The following is a 26470-nucleotide window of genomic DNA, read 5'->3' on the forward strand; positions in this document are numbered from 1 at the left end:
GAGCAAATAAAAATTGAATGATGAGAACTAAAATACACTAAATCCATACTATCAATAAATGTCAATGGAATAAACTTACCTATCAATGGCACAGAGTCTGGGGAGCGATCAGAAAACATAACCCAACCATATGCTGCTTGCAAGAATCCCACTTGATCTGACAAGATAAACACAGACTAAAAGTGGAAAGATGGAAAACGATCATACAGGCAAACTGACCAGAAAAAAGACACGAACAGCCGTTCTCACCTCTGACACTGTAGATTTTAAATAAATGAAGTAATAAAAGACAGGCAAGGACATTACGTAATGATTAGAGGATCAATCAGCCAAGAAGACTTAACGATTATTAACATTTGTGTACCCAATAAGGGACCATCTAAAAACATCAAGCACCTTCTTAAAGAACTTCAAAAATACATCAATATTAATACAATAATTGTGGGAGACTTTAACACCACACTCTCAAACATAGACAGATGAACAAAGCAGAGAATCAACAAAGATACAAGAGAATTAAATGAATAAATTGACAGAATAAACCTCTTGGACATTTTCAGAGTCCTTCACCCCCCAAAACTGGAATACAGCTTCTTTTCAAATCCACATAACACATACTCAAGAATAGACCACATGTTAAGCCACAAAGACAGCATCAATAAATTCAAGAGCATTGAAATCATCCAAAGTATCTTCTAAGACCACAGTGGAGTAAAACTAACATTTAACAACAAACAGAAAATTATTAAAAGTCACAGAATTTGGAAACTAAACAACATAATCCTTATAGACCACAGGGTCAGAAAGTCACTCAAGCAAGAAATTCAAATGTTCCTGGAAACAAATGAAAATGAAGACACAACCTATCAAAATATTTGGGACACAGCTAAAGCAGTACTGAGAGGGAAACTTATAGCCATACAATCACATATTAAACACCAAGAAGAAGCTCAAATGAACGACCTCACTGCACACCTCAAGGACATAGAGGAAGAGGAACAAAGGAACCCTAAAGAAACCAGAAGGACAGAAATCACTAAATTAGAGCATAAGTAAACAACATTGAAAATAAAAGAACCATACAAAAGATCAATGAAGCCAAATGTTGGTTCTTTGAAAGATTAAACAAAATTGACAAACCCCTATCCAGACTCACCAAACAAAAAAGAGAGAAGACTCATATTAATAGAATTGTAAACGATGGAGGAGATATCACAACCGATACTACAGAAATCCACAGAATCCTGCGAAACTTCTATGAAGAATTATACGCCACCAAGAAACAGAATCTGGAAGAAATGGAACAATTCCTAGAAGCCCTTCCAAAAGTGAACCAAGAAGAACTACAAAACCTAAATGTACCAATATCAGACAAAGAAATTGAAACCGTTATTAAGAATCTCCCCAACAACAAAAGTCCTGTATTAGATGGCTTGACAAATGAATTCTAGAAAACCCTCAGGAAACAGTTAGTACCCATACTTCTTAAGCTTTTCCATAAGATTGAAGAAACAGGAATACTCCTTTCTACCTTCTATGAAGCCAACATCACCCTGATACCAAAAACAGATAGGGACACAACGAAAAAGGAAAACTGCAGACCAATATCTCTGATGAACATGGATGCCAAAATATTAAACAAGATCCTGCCCAACCAGATACAGCAGTATATCAAAAAGATTGTTCATCACAACCAAGTGGGATTTATCTCAGGAATGCAAGGCTGGTTCACCACATGTAAGTCAATCAGTGTCATTCACCACATCAATAAAAGCAAAGCCAAAAACCACATGGTTATCTCAATAGATGCAGAGAAAGCCTCTGACAAAATCTAACACGCATTCATGCTCAAAACTCTAAAGAAAATGGGAATAGATGGTAAACTTCTCAAGGTAGAGGAATCCATATATAGCAAATCTACAGTCAACATCATACTCAGTGGACAGAAGCTGAAAGCATTCCCCCTCAGATCGGGGACTAGACAGGGCTGTCTACTGTCACCATTACTCTTTTACATAGTATTGGAAGTTCTTGCCATTGTAATCAGGCAAGAGAAAGAAAACAAAGGAATACAGATTGGAAGGGAAGAAGTCAAGCTCTCACTATTTGCAGATGATATGATAGTATACATAGAAAAACCTAAAGAATCCAGCAGAAAACTACTGGAAGTTATTAGGCAAAATAGCAAGGTATCAGGCTACAAAATCAATGTACAAAAATCAGGGGCATTACTTTATGCAAACACTAAATCTGAAGAAGAAGACATCCAGAAGTCACTCCCATTTACTGTTTCAGCAAAATCAATCAAATACCTAGGAATAAAGTTGACCAAAGAAGTGAAAGACTTGTATACTGAAAACTATGAGTTGCTACTCAAGGAAATAGAAACTGATACCAAGATTGGAAAGACATTCCATGCTCATGGTTTGGAAGAATAAATATCATCAAAATGAATATTCTCCCCAGAGCCATATACAAATTTAATGCAATACCCATCAAATTTCCATCAAGCTTCTTTAAGAGAATAGAACAAACACTACAATCATTTATCTGGAACCTCTAAACACCTAGAATTGACAAAACCATCTTGAGGAAAAGAACCAGAAATGGACGCATCATACTCCCAGATCTAAAACTATATTATAAAGCCATCATCATCAAAACAGCCTTGTATTGGAACAAAAATAGGCACATAGACCAGTGGAACAGAATTGAAAGCCCAGAAATAAATCCCCAGACCTGTGGACATCTAATTTTTGATAAGGTTGCCCAAGGCATTAAATGGAAGAAGGAGGCTCTCTTCAATAAATGGTGCTGGGATAACTGGGTTGTAGCATGCAGAAGAATGAAATTGAACCACTTTATCTCACCAGAAACAAAAATCAACTCCAAATGGATCAAAGACTCTCACAAGGCTAGACATCTACCTTCCATATGATCCAGTAATTCCTTTCCTGGGGTTATACCCCAAGGACTCCATAACACCCAACCAAAAAGAGGTGTGTATTCCTATGTTCGTAGCAGCACAATTCATAAAAGCTAATACCTGGAGCAACCCAGGTGCCCAACAACAGATTAGTGGCTGATAAAGCTTTGGTATATATACACAATGGAATACTATACAGCTATCAAGAACAATGAACCCACCTTCTCTGACCCATCTTGGACAGAGCTAGAAGGAATTATGTTGTGAGCTAGGTTCCAGATGTCATCAGGATGCCGGCCAGACTACCCTGGACTGAAGACCCCACCAATGTGTCCTGGAGCTCCGCTTCCCCAGAGACCCATCCTACTAGGGAAAGAGAGAGGCAGACTGGGAGTATGGACCGACCATTCAACGTTCATGTTCAGCGAGAAAGCAATTACAGAAGCCAGACCTTCTACCTTCTGCAACCCACAATGACACTGGGTCCTTTCTTAAATTTATCCTTTCTTAAATACAAAATAAATTTAAAAAAAGAAAATAATTTTGTTGTTCTGTTGGCATAGCAGCGGTGTGATACTCAACTAATCAAGTTTCTCATATTCAAGAAAGAATGTGAAGTTTTAGTGCTCAAAGTGCTAGAAACTGAATTCATTAGATAGGTAACAATTGACCTCTTCTGGAAAAGAAACTATATACAAGAGGCTGACAAAACAAAACGAAACATATTGTGTGAAAGAATCATTTATATTTTCAAAATATTTGCTAAATACAAGTTTTGAAAAGCCATCCAACTCAAGTTGTTAGTAGTCTATACATATAGTAATTTTAAAAAATGATAAGCAAGTTTTGAGTTAGTAATGAATAGAGGTTATTAGATACTTTAACGTGAAGCATAGAATTATTTTTAAGATATACTTACTATATATTTTGAAAAGAGACATTGGGAGAGAAAAGAGAGATAGAGGAGAGAGAAAGAGGAGGATACTTGCATCACTGCTTCACCACTTGTGATGCTTCTCCACTGCAGGTGGGCACCAGGGGCTTGAATATATAAATTAAAATCAGAATTTGAAATAAATTTTTTCTTTGTTTATTACATAAAAATTAGTTTTATGAAAAACTTAAATGCACAGAATTTAACTTTTTGATAAGATACTCTTTAATATCTGATTGGAATGACCAGGGGAAATGTCAGGAAACTAAAGGTAACAAATATATTTTGTTTTACAAGGATAAGCAACATTTCAGATAAGTTTTATTGTTATCATAAGATAAAACTCTAGAATGGAATTTAATTTTTTTTCCACCAGAACTATCACTGGGGATCAGTGTCAAAATAACTCCACCATTCCTAGTAAACATTTTTCTCTTTCTTTCTGCATTTCTTTCTTCCTTCCTCTCTCTCTCTGTCTCTCTGTCTCTCTCTCTCTCTCCTTTCTCTCTCTCTCTCTCCTTCCCTCCCTCCTCTCTGTTTCCCAGGCAGTTGGTACTATCCTGGTAACTATGTGGAAAACAAGAGTAACATCAAGAAGGAGAAGTACTTATTTGGGAAAAATATGATCAACACTAAATCTGTGCAGTCTGCTCAGGATTTGTCGAGATACCTCAAGAGGCCTGAGTACAAACTGAAATAGGGAACAAGGCCCTATTTTGTCACTCCAGGCATTAATTTCCCTAGTTACATATAGTAGAACTTCCCTTTCCCCCTAACCTCCCTGTCATATAACCATCATAGCCACAGTTTCATTTGATGAGTAAAATACAGAAGAAATGCTTAACTGAAAAAATTCAATTAATAAAACACACAAATGCATGGAAATTCAGAAAACTCATTATCTATTAAGATAGAATAACTAACCACAAATACTGCCAAATTATCCTTCAAGTATGAGAGATAACTAAAAATCTTAAACATACAGAAATTGAAGGAATTTATTACCACCAATCCTGTCTGAAACCCTCATGAAAGGAAGCGAAAGAACTCAAACTCTAAATGAGGTTATCAGTTGTAGTATAGAATCAGATAAACAAACAATAGGAGAAAACAATAAAATAGGAAAGGGGAAGAAAAACTGAACAATGTTGGTGAATCAAGACCAACTTTAATAAAGCTGTCATAGATATTACAATTTAGACATAATACTCATGGTAACTCAATAAATTTTCTCAAAGAAATTTAATAACTTGTCCAGTAATTTTTGTTGAACCACAGATGAACCATGAACTGCCAAAACACTTGAGAGGAAAAAGGAAATATCATATTCCCCAATGTCAGTTTATTCTATGAAGTGATAGTGATTAAACATTATGGTACTAGAATGCAAATGGACACTTGGGTGAAAAAGAATCAGGATTCCAGAAATGTGCCTACACATATATAATCACCTAGTACATGTCAGAGTGGCTTCCTCAACAATAGGGCTGGAAAAACTGGAAAACCATATGTAAGCAAGTGAAACTAAGCTATCAATTAACACCATGCACCAAAATCAGGTCAAAATCAGGAGAAGCCAAGATCGCAGCTTGAAGACAACATCTGGTGTCAACTCTGCAAGGAAGCTGCTTTCAACATTGAAATCTCTTGTGAGGATAGGACTTTGGAGGCCAGTGGTGGAAGTGGAGAGTAGAGGTTGGTCAGGGTGACACCAAAGAAAAGTTCTATAACTGACTCTTGGGTTGGCAAACAGAAGCTAAAAGAACAAATGAAACAGGGATTTTGGCTTGGCTATTTCTATAATCACCCCCACCCACACACCCCAAAACGAACCCCCATGGCTGCCACTCTTGGCAGGCTTCCTGTGGAGCTAATTTCTTTATCAAGATTCCTGATGTTTTTGTCCAGTTGATAACTTCATGGAAGTTCAGATTGATACTAGGGCCAATGTAGAGAAAGAACAAGTTTCATAGAGAAGGACTTCTAACCAGTAAGTTGTATGATTTGCTTGTGTAAAGAAAAGCAATGTTATGTGATTGCTTTAAATTAGGGAGAGGGTTTTTTACAGACACTTATCACTGGGAGATGAGAAATTATACCTATGTATCAACAATTGTATTGTAAATCACTAACACTCCTAAATTATAAAAGTGCAGCTTTCATCCAGGATTTTCGTTTGTGTGTTTTGTATTGAAACTAGAAATGTATTTTTAAAGAGTAGAATTATCAGAAGAAAAAAAAAATGCTGTTGCCATTTTCAGTTTGTAGGTGTGAATACATATTTAAAGATGGTGATTTATGATTTTTGTTAAGTATGCATTGTCAGAAGAATTATAAACTGAAAATTTAAAAATATGGATAAATTATATTTCCTAGTGAATTGAAATGTCAATATGAATAATCCTGCATTTGTATAGATTTGCTTTTATTAGTATACATTAATATTATATCTATTTATTGTTTTACATATTTAAATATTACAATAATATGCAATGTTATAATACTTATAATACTATATATCCTTTAAAGTATGATGCCTAGTATTTTTTATTCCTTCATACTATATTTAATTTTTTTCTTTTTTTTTAAGAAAGGATTAATTAACAAAACCATAGGGTAGGAGGGGTACAACTCCACATAATGCTCACCACCCAGTCTCCATATCCCACCCCCTCCCCTGATAGCTTTCACATTCTCTATCCCTCTGGGAGCATGGACCCAGGGTCATTGTGGGTTGCAGAGGGTAGAAGGTCTGGCTTCTGTAATTGCTTCCCTGCTGAAGAAGGGCTTTAACTGGTTGGTCCATACTCCCAGTCTGCCTCTCTCTTTCCCTAGTTGGATGGGTCTCTGGGGAAGCGGAGCTCCAGGACACATTGTTGGGATCTTCAATACAGGGTAGCCTGGCTGGCATCCTGATGACATCTGGAACCTGGTGACTGAGGAGAGTTAACATACAAAGTCGAACAAATTGTTGAGCAATCATGGACCCAAAGCTTGGAATAGTGGAGAGGAAGTGTTAGAGGGGTACTCACTGCAAACTCTAGTGTACTTAAGCTTTCAGCTATATATTTGCAGTAGTTTATGGATACGTGTGAACATATGCTCTCTCTCACAGAAACTGATGTATATCTAAGTTTGGGACTTTGTTAGAAAGGGAACCACCTGAGATGGAATTAGAGTATACTATGAAAGGAAAGGTCTCTCCCGAGTAATGAAGCTGAAGGATTGTCATTCCACACGTGTAGTCTCTGGACACAGTCTGAAGTGAATCATGTTGAGGTGGCAATCATTGTGTTGATTAGGTTGTGATCAGCAGATGCAATATTATTTAATATGGATTGCGAGAGGCATACAGGAAAGTAGGCCCTACCCAAGGGTTCCAGGACTGGGGGAAGTAGAATCTCTATAGTGGAGATGTGAAGATCCTGCTGCCTTAGGATTCAAACAGACAATCGATAGTTAATGTTAACATCACATTATTTGGTAATTGGGTTAAATTTGAAAAGTCCTTTTGTTAGGGTTTGCTGTACAGTACCCAGTATCTTGTATATAGCTGTGCTACTGGTTGCTTCTGATCTACTTGGTCTAGGCTTTTGCATATCAATTACAAAGCCTATATATTAAAAAGATTCAGTTTGTGTTTTGAAAAACTTCGAGACATACAATTAATTTTCCCCCTCTCATACTAATTAACTAGTGATTTATATGACTACATTTTACTAGGAGTGTACATAGCCATCATTCCCACCACCAAAAGACTGTGACCCATCCTTCCAACCCAATCCCACCCCCCACTGGGGCAGGAGGCTGCATGTCTACCCCTCACCACAGGGCTTTTACTTTGGTGCCCTACTTACAATTTGATCAGGTCCTGCTTTTAGTTTCCCTTTCAGATCTTCTTCCTCAACTTCTGTTGATGAGTGGGATCATCCCATACTCATCTTTATCTTTCTGAATTAGCTCACTTAACATAATTCCTTCTAGCTCTGTCCAAGATGGGTCAGAGAAGGTGGGTTCATTGTTCTTGATAGCTGCACAATGGTATATATACCATTGTGTATATATACCACAGCTTTCTCAGCCACTCATCTGTTGTTGGGCACCAGGGGTGCTTCCAGGTTTTAGCTATTATGAATTGTGCTGCTAGGAACATAGGAGTACACACCTCTTTTTGGTTGGGTGTTATGGAGTCCTTGGGGTATAACCCCAGGAGAGGAATTATTAGATATTATGGAAGGTCCATGTCTAGCCTTCTGAGAGTTTTCCAGGCTGCTCTCCACAGAGGCTGGACCAATTTACATTCCCACTAGCAATGTAAAAGGGTTCCTCTGTCCCCACAACCTCTCCAGCATTTGTTGCTGCTGTCCTTTTTGATGTATACCATTCTTACAGGAGTGAGGTGGTATCTTAGTGTAATCTTAATTTGCATTTATCTGACAATCAGTGACCTAGAGCAGTTTTTCATATGTTTATTAGCCATTTGGATCTCCTGTGTAGTGAATGTTTTGTTCATATCCTCTGCCCATTTTTGGATGGGGTCATTTGCTTTTTTGTTGCTAAGTTTGCTGAGCTCTTTATATATTTTGGTGATTAGTTTCTTGTCTGATGTATGACATGTGAAGATCTCCCATTCTGTGAGGGGTCTCTTTGTTTGTTTAATAGTTTCTTTGGATGTGCAGAAGCTTTTCAATTGGATGTAGTCCCATTGGTTTGTTTCTGCTTTAGTCTTCCTTGCAATTGGGTTTGATTCATCAAAGATGTCCATGAGGAGTGGGTGGGAAACTGTTTTACCAATGTTTTCCTCTAAGTATTTGATTGTTTCTGGTCTGACATCTAGGTCTTTGATCCATTTGGAGTTGATTTTTGTTTCTGGTGAGATAAAGTAGTTCAATTTCATTCTTCTGCATGTTGCAACCCAGTTTTCCCAGCACCATTTATTGAAGAGCCTCCTTTTTCCATTTAATCCTTTGGGCCCCCTTATCAAAGATGAGATGCCCATAGGTGTTGGGATTTATTTCTGGGCTTTCAATTCTGTTCCACTGGTCTGTGTGCCTATTTTTGTTCCAGTGTCATGCTGTTTTGATAATGATGGCTTTATAATATAGTTTAAGGTCTGGGAGTGTGATGCCTCCATTTCTGTTTCTTTTCCTTAAGATGGTTTTGGCAATTCTAGGTGTTTTCAGGTTCCAGATAAATGATTGTAGTGTTTGTTCTATTCTCTTAAAGAAGCTTGGTGGAACTTTGATGGGTATTGCATTAAATTTGTATATAGCTCTGGGGAGAATATTCATTTTGATGATATTTATTCTTCCAATCCATGAGCATGGGATATCTTTCCATTTCTTGGTATCAATTTCCATTTCCTTGAGTAGCGACTTATAGTTTTCAGTATATAAGTCTTTCACTTCTTTGGTCAACTTTATTCCTAGGTATTTGATTGATTTTGCTGAAATGGTAAAGAGGAGTGATTTCTGGATGTCTTCTTCTTCAGATTTAGGTGGAGGTTTGAGTGGAGAAGTCTGCAGATAATCTTATGGGTTTTCCCTTGTTTATGACTTTTTGTTTCTCTCTTGCAGCCTTTAGGATCCTTTCTTTATCCTTCTTCTCATTGTGACTATGATGTGTCTTGGTGTCTTCAGGTCTGGGTTGATTCTGTTTGTTACTCTCTGGACCTCTTGAATCTTGATGTTCTTCCTGTTATTCAGGTCTGGGATGTTTTCTTCTATTATTTCCTCTAGAATGTTTGCTTCCCCTTCCTCTCTTTCTTCCTCTGGCAGGCCAATTATATGAATGTTACTTCTTTTGAGATCATCCCATATGTCTGTTGTTGTTTTCAGTGTCTCTCAATCTCTTTTTGAACTCTTTCACCTCTTTCTTAGTTTTCTCTAACTCATCCTCTGTCTGACTAATTCTGTTTTCTGCTTCTGTTAGTCTACTTTCCCTTACCTCAGCTTCTTTCCTCAGTTCAGCTACTTCAGCTTTCAGTTCTCTATTTGCCTCAAGATAATCAGTATTTTCCTTGGGAGTCTCAACTTTTGTTTCCCTAATACTGCCATTCCTTTCCTCCAATGTTGTTTTCATTTCGGTGATTAATAAGTTTATTATTGCTTGCATAATTTTCTCATCTATGGTTACTTCTGGCTGATTTGTAGTTTCTTCTGGGCTCTTGTCTTCATTCATTGGAGTATCAGTTTTATTTGTTTTTGATCAACCCATTTTTTTGATTTATGTGTTTCTTTTTTCATGCTCTGTTGTTCCTCAGTTGTTGTGTCTTGAGCACAAGCAACACTGTACTAAATACCTTTATGACAATTGTACTCACCAACCTCAGGAATTACAGTAGCAACTGAAGCAAGTATTGAAGCAGTTTAATCACTATCAGTTAGCCAAAAAATTTCTCCTGTCCATGAAAAAATAGTAACCAAATTCCAGTGAAGAAGAGAAAAGAAAGAAGGGATAGCAAGAATAGACAGTTATGCAAATCTACTATGCACTGTATATTTTAGGGGTAACAAGAGGGGAAAGGTAACTAGAGCATAGATACACACATAGAAAGTCCTCTCTGAGTCAGATTTCTTCCCCAATATAATTCACAAGTTCATATAGGCAAAGATGAAGGAAGGAATAAGTGTATGACAAGATAAAAATAAAGAAAAAAAAAAAGAGAAAAGAGAGAGAAAAGAGAAAATATAAGAACAAGAGCTGTAATTAAAGAGCAATGAATGGAAAGTTTTTTTTTGATTACTTTATTTTTAATTTAATTTAATTTTTTTAATTAGCTAGGAGGAGGAGGGATGGGAGAGTCTGTAGAGGAGGTAGGAGTAATGAGACAAGTTCCTCCCACAATAGATAAGATGCCCACTACCCTAGCAGTGAAAGATACCCTAAGAGTTTATTCTGATCAACCTAAAGGGGGGGAAGATATATGCCATTATATAATATTAATAATAAAATAGAACAGGGTACAAAAAAACCCTGTCCCAGATTACCTCAAACCTCATTATCAGAGGCAGCTGATTGTTAAGAAAAAAAAAAATCTTAGGACTAAAGAAGGATAGCTGAAATAGACAGTTATGCAAATCTACTATCCACTCTATATTCTAGGGGTAGCTAAAGGAGTAAGCGAAGTTGAGCAGAGATACTCGCAGTGAGAGTCCAACTCTGAGTCAGAATTCTTCCCCAAAATAATTCCCAAATGTGTATTAGTGAATTCAAAAAAGCACACTGTTTGGTGGTGTGCGGGATGGGGCCTGTGGCTTTGGAAGCTGTAGGATTAATGAAGAAAGGATGACAAGAATGAGAAAAAGATAAAAAAAGAGAGGGAAAAAAAAGAAAAAGATAAGAAAAAGAACAGTCATAAAAGAGCGGTGAAAGGAAACAGTTTTATTTATTTATTTATTTATTTTTAATTATTTAATTAGCTATGTGGGGTGAGGTGGGGGGTTGTTGGCTACTTAGAAAGAAAAAGGGCCAGAGGTTTCAGAAGGGTATAGACTTAGAATGAATGATACTCCCTAGTGGGACAGGAATCTTGGTAAAGAAAGATGCTCAGCAGGGGAGCCTTCTAGGAGTTGGTCCCCAGGGACTGGTTATGGGGGATAAGGGGCAGGAGGTATGCTTAATATTTTAAAAGAAAGAAAAATTTTCCCCTTTTTCTCTACTCTTATTTAATCCAAATTAAGTTATAGTCACCTCCTTGGTGTTACCACTAGGACCCCTTATTGACTGGCCTACTAATGGCAGGAAATCCTACTGTTTCCAGAAGATGTGATCAGAGCTCAAGCCACTAGCAGCTTCTCAGTCCTCCATCTTCCGGGAACCCCCTATTGCCCATTTCTATGTGAGCACTTCACTGGAAACAACTTTAATGTTCCTATTTCTTTTTTCTTTTTCTTTTTTTCCAGTTTTTATTACCACCATGTTTATCACTGGGACTCAGTGCCTGCAAGATGAATTTACTGCTACCAGCACAAATGTCCTTATTTTTTTTCTTTCATAGTTTTTTTTTATTTTTTAAATTTTTTATAGGACAGAGAGAAATTGACTGTTGAGGGGGCCATAAAAAAGGAAAGAGAAGTAGGGACACCCAGGGAACTGCTTCACTGCTCATGAAGTTCCCTCCCTGTAGAATGGGACAAGGGATTTGAATCTTGTTCCTTGTGCATGGTAATGTGTGTGCTCAGCCAGGGGCACCACTGACTAACCTGATGGTTATATTTCTACTGATACTCTGTCCATGAGGTTACTCTTTAATAAAAACGAAGTTTTCTCTATAGCACTTTTACTCTGAACTCTAGCCAGAACTGTCTTTCATTTCATTTCCTGTTTCTATCACTAGTTCCTTTAAGGAGAACTCTTTTTGGTACATACCAGACAACTTGTTCACCTGTGCCCGTTATCTATTTTCAAATTCTCTTCAATGTTTTTGAAATCAATTACAGTAGTACACTCTTCTTGGTATTAATATCTCTATATAGTTTGACTTTTCACATCAGTTTCCTTCAGTCCCCAGCTCGTTAGGTAGGTAACCTAAACAGCAGAAATAAATTTTCTCAATTCAGAGGACTCAAAAGTCAAGATCAATGTACAACCATAAGTTTCTCATTTAAATTATTACTACTATTATTTATTATATTGTAATTATTTACATTATTTATGATTTTAAAATTCACAGAAGGAATGAATTAATAGTGATGAATCATATCATTATAGTATTATATTTTGGTTCATCAGTGAAATTCTGTTTTAGAGAGAACTTATTTTGCTATCAACTTTTTTGTAGGAAAACCGAGTTCTTGAGACTCACAGCAAATCCATTAAGTTATACAACTAAAAATATTGGTAATGTTTCTTATATAGAATGAAAAAATATCAGTTGCTCCAAAAGATTCACCCTGATGTTATATTAAATTTTCATGACTCCTCCAGGTTCACACTGGGGGTGGGGTGGGAGAGTGGACTTCACTAGTGGTGAAGCAGAGCTACAAGTTCCTCTCTCCCTTTTTACCACTCCTCTCTCTCAATTTTTCTCAGTTCTATCAAATAAAAGAAAAAAAGAAGGAAGGAAAGGAAGGAATGAAGGGAGGGAGGAAATAAGTAAGTAAGTAAATAAGTTAGAAAAAGTTGGTCCATAGTAAAAGTGATTTGCCTTGCAGGTATCAAGTCCCAGCAATAACCCCATAGGTAGTAAACATAATCAAAAGAAAAATAAACTGAGGACAAATCACATTACTAAATGATTTTTTCAACAATAGTGTCTAGCAAAATGTTTCTAACTCTTCCTGTGTGGATGTTTATGTGAATAGTTGTAGAGCAAGAAAATTATATGGACCTAGGAAGTTCATCAAATTGCTTCAGATTACAATTCCAGCTACTGTATGTCTGTGATATTTTTTCTTATTAGCCTGGCTACTCCCTCTGATTGGAGTTGTAGTGAAAACAAAAGTCAACACTTAAAGGATGTGATTTTTTAAAAGTATATACCTCTAAAAGAAAATATATAGAGCCTAATAAGAGACAAATAGGTAATTTGTTTACATTTCTCCAGTATTGCATTATTCCATTACTCAGAAAATAATGAAGTTAAACTAGATAACAAGATTACTCCTTGAAATACATAAATTAACTTTATTAATCGTCTCAGTAGGAGGGCTACTAACTTTCTCAGTTCTAATTCACATTTGCCTGTAATTTCAAGTAAACTTTCCATTATAAAAAGAGAGAGAGAAGAAAAGGAAAAACAAATACTGCTATGAATTCTTATTACTAAAAGCAATTTAACACCACAAAAATGTCTTCAAATTTCTAACTAGGTGACATTATGCAGGGGGAAATAAACTCACTTTTTTCAATAAACATGCAAACTATAAGAAAAAAATTCAATTTAATCTTCACCTAAGAACTTAATAAAATATACTATTCAACAAATAAAGTAATTGGGAAAAGAATATATTCCCCTGTTTATGGTCAGCACTGCCATTATGCAAAATATAAAAAGTCTTCAAGGATATATAAAGTGGAAGGTAAATGCAATGCACTGTTTTAATATTAATTTGTTCAACAGATAGAATACATATAACTTTATGGCTGTATTTTATAAGAATCTATTTGTATGCACCACCTGTTAAGTTTGTCAGGAAAAAAAAAAGATTCTGTAGTAAACCATACTCAAGTTATCTATGAAATTTACAAAGACATTTTTAAAAGCAGTTTATAAAACAGTTCTGCTACACAAATAAGTTCTAATGCTTAAATTTCCACAATTGACTCCATGAAGGCATAACTGTGAAATTCCAGTGAGGTTTTTATTTCTAGTAAAGTGCCTAAAATTCACACCAGTGACTTAGAATTCAATCCAGAAAAATTATTATATTACAATATAGTGTACAATGTTATCAAAATACACTTTACAAAAATTAAATTTAGGCTTTTTACCCCTCTTTTGCTTGCCCAGCTATATGTTCCTAATGAAAAAACTAAGAAAACATATCATACTATGGATATCAAAACCTTTGTAAAGGTGGCAAAAAGTTAAGTAATGACCAAACATGTTAACACTACCCATGTAATATTACTGGTTTTCTTCATCCATCATTCTCTATCTTCTTCTAAAGTATGACTTCAAGTACAGTGTCATCACTCCTCAAATGTCCAATATTCCCACTTCAATACTTAACTCCAGAGCATTCTTACCACTTCCACACGTAACTGCAGCAATCTGGAGAGACTTGCACATGTAATAATCACTATATACAACACCAGCATCACTATTCAGAATTCCTTTAAACTATACTAAATATTATTTTGGTCATTCATCTGAAATTTCATCATTCCAACGAATTTGCTACCTTCTACCTACATTGTAAATTTGTCTTTATCTTTGTTGTTATTTTCATGACCACATTAACAGCTGGGCCATTCTTGTTTTCTTCAGTTCAAAGGATCCAGTTCTAGTTTTTGTTACTTACTCATTTCTGCCCTCTTCTGCTTCTAGCAATACTTCTCAGTTGATTTGATAGAAAATACTTTATCTACTACTACCCTACTACTACTCAATACCATTCTCTCTTGAATGCATTCCAATCAGACTTTTGCCTCCATTACTCCTTAGAGGGCTCCAGAGACTCACGCGATCATCTAAGCCCAATGATCAAATCTCAAGTGTCTATTCATTTACCTTCTCTGATTTTACCCAGGAGAAAAAAAAAAAACATTTTATTCACTTCATTCCCAGGACATCACATTCTTTTTTTTTACTTTATACTCATAAGTCAATCAATTTTCCCTCATTTGTTTCACCATTTCATCTTAATGGTGATTTACTTAATACTTGCTTAATAAAGTCCTGCTGGTAGCATTATTATGAGCATAGCTATTGACCAAATGATTAAAAGATGATATTTTGATGAGCATATCATATAAAAGAAAATATATAACAAAACTTTGTAATTGCTAGTATATTGTAATGAAAAACAAGTTTGGTTTTGAATTCCCAGTCATTTATCTATAGCAAACAAAACAGTTCAAGTTTATGTGTCATATCTGAAAATATTTACTTGGTATAAATATTTCTTTTAAATTTGTCTATTTATTTATTTGAAAGAGAAGCCAGCTCATGTTCCAAACCTGGCATATGGTAGTGTTGAGAAATTGAATATGGGGGCTTCTGAAACTTGTGCATTCCAACTCAAGTACTCAACCTCTATGATATCTTCCTAATACAGTATAATATCTCAATATATAGGAAATAGAACAACAAAAAATTATGAGATTTTTTTGAAACATCTGAGGTGATCTTTATGCAAAAGTAGATTGAGGAATTGGGTGGAACGATTGCAGGATTGTGTACGTAAGTCTGAGAATAGAAGGAATACAGGGAAATATTGCATACTTCTTCCTTCCTTTGCTGGGAAGTGAACGTGTGTGGGAGGGGAGGAAGTCATAGATTTAGGCGGATCCAGGTATTGGGCTTTTAGCAGGCAAAATTATAGTCATAAGCAGGAAGAGGCCTTCAAATTTAACTGATAAAATTCCTCATCATCTCATATAATTCAGAAAAATAAAGTTTTGTTTCTCCATATAAAAGACTGATATGCAGAGTTTTGGTTTTTCTGCAGCAACAGAAAGAAACAAATATATTTAGTAGATTATTTTATTATTATTATTATTATTATTATTATTATTATTATTATTATCATCACCAGGGTTATCAGTGGGGCTCAGTATCTGGACTGCTGAACTGCTCCACTCTTCCTCATAGCTACATTTTTTTTTTCTTTCTGTCTTTTTCATAGAAGGTAAGAAACAGAGAAAGGTGCAAAGATATATACATAAGTGAGACAGAGAGAAAGGTGCAAAGACACACACACACAACAACTGCTATTTCCCATATACATATTTGAAGATGTAAGTAATAGTACATGACTGCCAGCTGGTCTGAGTGCTTTATCCTGAGAGCTAACAAGTAAGTCAGAAAATCTTCCTCTCTTCTGTTCTTGGAATGTATATTCTACCTACTGTTCCCATTGTGGGCTCTGTTTTCAAGGATACAGTCTTGAAAGAATAATGTCTTGTTGAGACCATATGGAAAGTATGTGTGAATCAAGCTTCTTAAGGCCTTCATATAAATGATTAACATCCTAGTGGGAGGATGCAGATGTGTACATCATGTGGACCACCAAGAAGACCTCTTAAGTAATAAAACTGTCATCCAAAAATCTGAGAAAGTTGATTCTTCTTTGGTCTCTTCATGCCCTACATGCACAGAAGTCACTTATTGACTCATTATAATCTACTATTTGTAATGCAGAAACAAAGACTATTTTTTATGATGTGTGATTTTATCTTTCAACTATATTACATCCTGTATTAGGTTATTTTTCAAATTGGGTAAACATATATTTCAGAATATATAATTTAACATCTTTGGTCATTAATGAATTAAGAGGGAGGAAAGGAGAAAATGAATTAGAAGTTTCACTTATATGAATTAGTATGGTTCAGGCTTTTATTCATAATCACTTCTTGTATAAGCATTTTGCAATTAAATTAGATAGTCAATGTCAAGACATAAATGCAGTCAATTTTACTTATAGAAGAACAGCCTAGAAACACATTTATTTTGGAAGAAAAACAAAACCATTTATCTAAAGATAATATCAGAGAACATGTAATCATTCTGCAGCATATGATATTCAAATCTAGTGATTTTTCAAGGTCACTGATACTATATATCATTAAAAACATTGTGCAGAACTTCCATTATATGCCAAAAACTACATTTTCTATATTTAAAGCTATTGATATTTCAACTCATATTATTCAATATGCTATTTTTAAAATAAATATCTTAAGTCTTAAAATTATTATCATCTAATGAATTCTTGCTCAATCTATTAGCTAGCTATCCCTTTACATAGGAAATTGTAACATAACAAGAATTCATTAGATGATAATAATAATAATAATTTTAAGACAAGATATTTATTTAGGTTTTTCTTTCTTTTTTAAAAGATTTTTAAAAATATTTATTTATTTCCTTTTGTTGCCCTTGCTTTGTTGTAGTTATTATTCATGTTGTTGTTGTTGGATAGGACAGAGAGAAATGGAGAGTGGAGGGGAAGACAGAGAGAGGGAGAGAGAGACACCTGCTTACCTGCTTCACCGCTTGTGAAGCGACTCCCCTGTAGGTGCAGAGCCGGGGACTGGAACTGGGATCCTTACAATGGTCCTTGAGCTTTGAGCCACCTGCACTTAACCCACTGGGTTACTGCCCGACTCCCTGGTTTTTCATTTTTTAATTTGAGAATGTAAGTATTTAACCTTTAATCCCTATTGGCTGGTGAAATAGCCCTTCTGCTGCTTGACCTGTCACCATCCAGATTTAAATCTGGTCCTCACATTTTTGGTGTCTTGTTTCTTTCATTATCTCTCTGACTTTTCTGTCTATAAAAAAATAAATATTAGAAATTCTCCTATTTACATTTTACTAAAATGTTATAAAGTAGTTTTTTTTAAGATTGATAGGTAAGATTGATATGTGAGTCAAAATGGAAATATAAATTACACTCCATTATCTTTAGTCACATTTGAAACATTTCTCTAATAATATACTTTCAACATCTGAGTATAACAGAAAAGGGATGATTCTCCTCATCTACCATCTTAGTAAACTTTAGGATACAAGTAATGACTATATTAGCATCTTGCTTCTAAGCCATCAAAAATATTCTAGTAGATTTCATTTTTTAGTCCATCTGTATTAGATAAGCTTCTACCTTCAATCACACCCATCACACGGAGATTCATTATAAAAGAGAAATCCTGAAAATTTAGTACTTGTTCCAAACATACTTAATAATAAAAATAAAGAATGGCCTTTTGATACTAACTTTTTATGTTTAAATATGTTGAGTCATGTTAATAAAATAATCTTATTTTTTTACTACTTTCTCTACTTTAGGGAAAATAACTTACCACACTTTTCTAAATTTAACTAATTTGTTTTATGTATAATATATTAATATAATGAAACTTTACGTTGAATTGAATAAGTTTATCTTATTCCTATCATTATTCTTGATTATTGTACAAATAACTTGAAAGTTAAAGCCAGTAAAATTTAATTTTATCGTTTTAGGATACTTTAAAATTGGAGAAAAATTATAAAAACAGTATCCAGTTTATACTCCTGTCCCAACTCTAGTTCCCTCATCACAGCACTGTGGTATTTTATCATTTATTTATCACAATTTATGAAACACTGTTGATTAATCACTATTGAATAGTATAAATATTTTATTCGTGGTTCGTTCATTTCTGTCCACCATTTCCTGTCCCGCTTAGTATGCCAAATTACTCCTTTTTGTCTTCAAAAGAGATCTATGGACATCTATGCTCATAGCAGCACAACCCATCATAGCCAAAACTTGGAAGCAACCCAGATTTCTAACAGATGAGTGGAAAGTTTTGGAATACATACACAACAGAATACTACTCAGCTATTAAAAATAATTAAATTATCTCCTTCATTTCATCTTGGATGGAATTTAAATGAATCATGCTAAGTGAGATGGACTGCAATAAATTTTGTTGACTTATTTCCTAGGGACAGTATATATATGTATTTTTTTTTCCTCCAGGGTTATCGCTGGAGCTTGGTGCCTGAGCTATGAATGAATCCACTGCTCCTGGAGGCTGTTTTTCCGATTTCTGTTGCCCTTGCTGTTGTAATAGTTATTGTCATTGCTCTTGGATAGGACAGAGAGAAATCGAGAGGAGGGGAAGACAAATAGACACCTGCAGACCTGCTTCACAGCTTGTGAGATGACTCTATGCAGGTGGCAGAGAGGAGTGTGTGCGTGGCTGCTGGAACAGAGATCCTTAAGCCTTCTGCTGGTCTTTGCACTTTGCGCCACGTGCACTTAACCTGCTGGGCTCCCCAGCACTGTGACCCCCCCCCCCCCACTGTGACAGTTTCTTCGAAGTTTGTTTATGATGGTTTTCACTTAAGATGTTTGTTTGTTTGTTTTACTGTCTCCTAATTGGTATTTATCTATTTCACAGGAGTCAAATTCCATTCTCAGAATGATCCTGGGTCCATGCTCCCAGAGTGATAAATAATAGAAAAGTTTTCAAGGAAAGGGATGCAATATGGAGCTCTGCTGGTAGGAACTGTGCCCCTCTTATCCTATGGTCTTCTCAATATTTCTAATTTATGAATAAATTTTAAAAATGGATACTTAAAAAATACAACCAGGATTTCTTCAGAAAAATCACTAAGCCACAGCCACCAAGTTCTGGATGTAACTAAAATTTTATCCTGAACTCCCTGGGCATATGACCTCACCAATAGGTCCTGGAACTTCACCTTTCCAGAGCCCTAACCCACTATGGAAATGTAGAAACAGCAAGCCTGGGATTACAAATCTACCTTTTAACTCAGGTAGTCCAGTGAAGAAGCAATTACACGAGCCAGAACTTCCACCTTCTGCACCCCTTAAATATTTTTTATTTTTTTTATTTATAAAAAGGAAACATTGACTAAACCATAGGATAGGAGGGGTACAACTCTACACAATTCCCAACAACAGAACTCTATTCCATCCCATCCCCTGATAGCTTTCTTATTCTTTAACCCTCTGGGAGTATGGACCCAAGGTCATTGTGGGATGAAGAAGGTTGAAGGTCTGGCTTCTGTAATTGCTTCCCGGCTGAACATGGGAATGGACAGGTTGATCCATACTCCCATCCTGTCTCCCTTAAACATTTTTTGTCCTTACACAGTTTTGCTCCTAGAGGGGAGATAAGTAGGAGAGAGAGAGAGAAAAAAAAGATGGACATTTAGAAGTAGTAGGTGAGACATTAAAAAAAAAAAAAAGAAGGCAGGGCCACGGGGAGGGGATGGGCAAAAGTTGGATAGAAGATAGATGATTGGTAGACAGAGAGATAATAGATATAGAAATAACAGTCAGCCATATATGTGATCTTGGTAGAACCAATGCAGTTTTCTTTTTTTTCTTTTTTTTTTTTAATTTAAGAAAGGATTAATTAACAAAACCATAGGGTAGGAGGGGTACAATTCCACACAATTCCCACCACCCAATCTCCATTTCCCACCCCCTCCCATGATAGCTTTCCCATTCTCTATCCTTCTGGGAGCATGGACCCAGGGTCATTGTGGGTTGCAGAAGGTAGAAGGTCTGGCTTCTGTAATTGCTTCCCTGCTGAACATAGGCATTGACTGGTCGGTCCATACTCCCAGTCTCCAATGCAGTTTTCAATAGAGGGAAAGGGGGCACAGAATTCTGGTGGTGGGAAACGTGGAATTATAGTCCTGTTTTCCTTTTGTAAATCAATAATAAAAATTTCAAAATTCCAGTTACAAAGAAAGACAATTTTCAAAATGGTGTGGTTTTAAATTTTATAGCCAATATTTTTTACCCAGATTTTCTCACATTCCAACATAATTTTATTGAGGAAATGTTGATTTACAGAATTTTTGTTGTCAGGAAACAATTCACCTTCTTGCAAGACAGTATCAATACATTTTACCCTCAATCAAACCATCATCTTATTCTACCCTAAAGATTTAGATCTTCAGTTTCCTTTCCACTCTCCATTCTCAGTCCTTAATTCTGCTTCTATAGGCTATAGTCCATTGAGGATCCACCCTGTTTTGTTTTTAAAGCCAATCTGTGAATTAACTCATTTAGTATTCACAAATTCTACCCAGATTTTTAAACAACTTTGTATTTAGATTATTATGAGCAGACAAAAAATTATTTTAAAAAAATAATTTAATCACCATCCGCAAAATAGTTAGTTTCAATGATTAAGTGAAGGTATATTTTAGGTGAGAAACATATGTGAAATAATTAGGGAAGAAAAAAATACAACAAAATTCCCTTTGGCTGGATGCCACAAGCAACACCACAGTGGACATCCTTATACCAGTTTTGACCATTTTCTTTTTTTTCCCATTATCTGATTTTTATTTTATAAAAATGTACTATGTTTGATATTGACATAAGGATTCCACTTACACAAATGGTAATTATCCTGTCTCTCCAAAGAATATATTATTGTTTATTTTTATTTGTATTAATAGTTTGTTACAAGGTTTCAAAAATACAGGAAAATGTGAGGCATTCTACATTTGTGTTTTATTTTACATGTGTAGGGTTTTTAATAATAAGATAGTTTGATATGTGTCTGAAGATCAGTGGAATCAATAGGGGAAAATTTTTTAACAAAGATACTTTATTATATAAAATAAGTAGAACGCGGAATGAATGAATGTTCTAAAAGAGGGAAAGAATAACATTGCTACAATACAATGTGAAGGAAAACTGATTTTTTATAAAGAGAACAAGTAGCTGATAATTGTAAATGGCAATAGGTTTTATTTTTTCCTCTGACTCTTACAGGAATAGTTTAACTCAAATTAAAGAACAAAATATATTTATGTACATTTTCTACCTCACTGAATTTACATTCCTTGATTGCAAGGTCAGCATCTTGTAATCATAATTTTTTTTTGATTTTTTTTAAATTTTTTATTTAAGAAAGGATTAATGAACAAAAACATAAGGTAGGAGGGGTACAACTCCACACAATTCCCACCACCCAATCCCCATAACCCACCCCCTCCCATGATAGCTTTCCCATTCTCTAGCCCTCTGGGACATGGACCCAGGGTCCTTGAGGGTTGCAGAAGGTAGAAGGTCTGGCTTCTGTAATTGCTTCCCTGCTGAACATGGGCGTTGACTGGTCGGACCATACTCCCAGTCTACCTCTCTCTTTCCCTAGTAAGGTGTGTCTCTGGGGAAGCTGAGCTCCAGGACACATTGGTGGGGTCTTCAATCCAGGTAAGCCTGGCCAGCATCCTGGTGGCATCTGGAACCTGGTGATTGAAAAGAGAGTTAACATATGAAGCCAAACAATTTGTTGAGCAATCATGGACCCAAAGCTTGGAATAGTGGAGAGGAAGTGATAGGAAGGTACTCACTGCAAACTCTAGTGTACTTCTGCTTTCAGGTATATATTTTGCAGTAGTTTATGGATACGTGTGCACATAAGCTCTCTCTCACAGAAACTGGTGTCTATCTAGGTTACGGGACTTTGTTAGAAAGTGAACTACCTGAGATGAAATTAGAGTATACTATAAAAGGAAAGGTCTCACCTGAGTAATGAAGCTGAAGGGTTGTCATTCCACACGTGAAGTCTCTGGACACAGTCTCAGTTGAAGCATGTTGAGGTGGCAATCGTTGCATTGGTTAGGTTGTGATCGGCGGATGCAATATTATTTGGTTTGGATTGGGAGATGCATAGGGGAAAGTGGGCCCTATCCAAGGGTTCCAGGACTGGGGGAAGTAGGGGCTCTATAGTGAGATGTGAGGTTCCTGCTGTCTTAGGGTTCAAAAAGACAATCGATAGTTAATGTTATTATCACATTATTTGTTAATTGGGTTAACTTGAAAAGTCCCTTTGTTATGGTTTGCTGTACAGTATCCAGTATCTTGTATATAGCTGTGCTATTGGATGCTTCTAATCTACTTGGTCTAGGCTTTTGAGAGAGTCCGCATATCAAATACATAGCCTATATATTAAAAAGATTCAGTTTGTCTTTTGAGAAACTTTGAGACATACAATTGATTTTCCCCCTCTCATATTAATTAACTACTGATTTATATGTTTAGATTTTGCTAGGAGTGTACATAAACACCATTCCCACCACCAAAGGACTGTGATCAATCCCTCCCACCCACTCCCACCCCCCACTGGCCCAGGAAGTTACATGTCTACCCCTCACCACTGGGTTTTTACTTTGGTGCCCTACTTACAATTTGATCAGGTCCTGCTTTTAGCTTCCCTTTCAGATCTTTTTAGTCAGCTTCTGTTGATGAGTGGGATCATCCCATACTCATCTTTATCTTTCTGACTTAGTTCACTTAACATAATTCCTTCTAGCTCTGTCCAAGATGGGTCAGAAGGTGGGTTCATTGTTCTTGATAGCTGCATAGTATTCCATTGTGTATATATACCACAGCTTTCTCAGCCACTCATCTGGTGTTGGGCACCTGGGTTGCTTCCAGGTTTTAGCTATTATGAATTGTGCTGCTATGAACATAGGAGTACACACCTCTTTTTGGTTGGGTGTTATGGAGTCCTTGGGGTATAACCCCAGGAGAGGAATTACTGGATCATATGGAAGGTCCATGTCTAGCCTTCTGAGAGTTTTCCAGACTGCTCTCCACAGAGTCTGGACCAATTTACATTCCCACCAGCAATGTAAAAGGGTTCCTCTGTCCCCACATCCTCTCCAGCATTTGTTGCTGCTGTCCTTTTTGATGTATGCCATTCTTACAGGAGTGAGGTGGTATCTTAGTGTTGTCTTTATTTGCATTTCTCTGACAATCAGTGACCTAGAGCAGTTTTTCATATGTTTGTTAGCCTTTTGGATCTCCCTGAGGTGAATGTTTTGTTCATATATTCTGCCCATTTTTGGATGGGGTCATTTGCTTTTTTGGTGCTAAGTTTTCTGAGCTCTTTATATATTTTGGTGATTAGTTTCTTGTCTGATATCTGGCATGTGATGATCTTCTCCCATTCTGTGAAGGGTCTCTCTGTTTGTTTAATAGTTTCTTTGGATGTGCAGAAGCTTTTCAATTTGATGTAGTCCCATTTGTTTGTTTCTGCTTAGTCTTCCTTGCAATTGGGTTTGATTCATCAAAGATGTCCTTGAGGTGTATGTGGGAAAGTGTTTTACCAATGTTTTCCTCTAAGTATTTGATTGTTTCTGGTCTGACATCTAGGTCTTTGATCCATTTGGAGTTCATTTTTGTTTCTGGTGAGATAAAGTAGTTCAATTTCATTCTTCTGCATGTTGCAACCCAGTTTTCCCAGCACCATTTATTGAAGAGAGCCTCCTTTTTCCATTTAATCCTTTGGGCCCCCTTATAAAAGATTAGATGCCCATAGGTGTTGGGATTTACTTCTCGGCTTTCAATTCTGTTCCACTGCTCTGTGTGCCTAGCCAGTACCATGCTGTTTTGATAATGACGGCTTTATAATATAGTTTAAGGTCTGGGAGTGTGATGCCTCCATTTCTGTTTTTTACCTTAAGATGTTTTTGGCAATTCTAGGAATTTTCTGGTGCCAGATAAATGATTGTAGTGTTTGTTCTATTCTCTTAAAGAAGCTTGGTGGAACTTTGATGGGTACTGCATTGTCCCCTTATTGGCTGGCCTGCTAAAGGCAGAAAATCCTATTGTTTCCAGGGAATGTGTTTGGAGCTCAGCGGCTAGCAGCTTCTCTGTCCGCCATCTTCTGGGAAACCCCCCCCCCCCTCCAGACTTTTTTAAAGGATTTCTCGAAAGTGAAAACTAGCTCCAAGTCCTTTGATCCAGTGAGAGCTATACTCAAGAAATCTTTGGATCCGCCCTCAGGGTCGAGGTGGTCCCTGAACACTCCCAAGAGAAAGCCCCCGAGCTAAAGTGCTCTCTCCTGGTCCTCTGCCGGCCGCCCAGCAGCGCTCTGCAACCAGCTGGAGGAGGAGTCATCTTCCCGGGTGGAGGACAATGCCCGGAGCACTCGCTTTGCCCGGCGCCACCTGGTAAGTCTGGAGCAGCCCGCCCGCTAGTCTGTGCCACCTTTACTCTAATTCTTAACCCAAATTAAATTATAATCACTTCTTTGGTGTCACCCCTTATTGACTGGCCTGCTAAAAGCAGAAAATCCTACCGTTTCCAGAAGATGTGATCAGAGCACACATTGTTAGCAGCTTCTCTGTCTGCCATCTTCCCCCCGTAATCATAATATTTTATATGCATAAAATCACATAATGATTTTGACATAAACAATGCTTTGGAAAAACTAATTGAGTAATATCAAAATAGAAAAACAAAACTATTTCAAACTAACTGATTTACTAAGTAGTCTAGTTTTAAGTTGTTGTAATTTTTTTCAGAATTAAGAAAAGGCTAAAATAATTTTTTTAATTTTAAATGTTTAATTGAGTTATTTTATATTACAAAAGATTCCAATAAAACTACTGATATTCAAAACTTCAAATTTTGAGGAATATTTTCTACATCACAGTATAATTTATAATCTCTTCGATTGATACAAGCAAAAAAAACTAGTTTTCTCAAAATACTTACATATTTAAAGTATATCCTTATATGATATTTGAATTAGAAATATAAATTGTTTATCCCAGAAATGTATCTTTCTCTATATTTTTAATGGAGTGAATATATTATTTTTTTAAATATTTATTTATTCCCTTTTGTTGCCCTTGTTGTTTTATTGTTGTAGTTATTATTGTTGTTGTCGTTGTTGGATAGGACAGAGAGAAATGGAGAGAGGAGGGGAAGACAGAGAGGAGGAGAGAAAGATAGACACCTGCAGACCTGCTTCACCGCCTGTGAAGCGACTCCCCTGCTGGTGGGGAGCCGGGGTTCAAACCGGGATCCTTATACCGGTCCCTGTGCTTTGAGCCACCTGCGCTTAACCCGCTGCGCTACAGCCCGACTCCCGGAGTGAATATATTCTTTACTACAGTATAGAAAGTATCTGATAAGCATGAAATAACAATTAGGACAAAGTCATATTTTTTGCTACTCTAAATTTACAATACTTTGGAGAACATACAATTAATAAAAAGTAAAAGTAAGGGATGTAATAAAAGTAGGGGATGGAAATGTAGAAATATAGGAGCATAGTTCAACTATTGTGGCAAAATATAGCTGTTACCTCAATGTAAGAAAAAAGTAATAACTGTTCAATACAGTGGCAGTAATAGAAGGAGGACATGAAGAGAACAGTTACTAATTGTCTAGATAAATTAGATGGTAAACTGTTGAAAAAAAAGTTTCCAACATCTTAAGTTTCTTAGGAAAGTGTGTAGATATGGTGAACTCAGAGAAACAAACAAGACAGTAATAAGAAATTGAATTAAAGAAATTGAATATGTTGTTCTAGTATCCACTCTCAATGTGTTACTCCTCTGATAGTCTACTAGATACAAAACTTCAGCACAATTTCTTCTATAAGTGGGGTTAGGCCAAATATGTTAGGCCAAAGTTACATATTAAGTAATGTAAGAG

Source organism: Erinaceus europaeus, chromosome 4 (assembly GCF_950295315.1).
Source record: "Erinaceus europaeus chromosome 4, mEriEur2.1, whole genome shotgun sequence".
Taxonomy (NCBI): Eukaryota; Metazoa; Chordata; class Mammalia; order Eulipotyphla; family Erinaceidae; genus Erinaceus; species Erinaceus europaeus.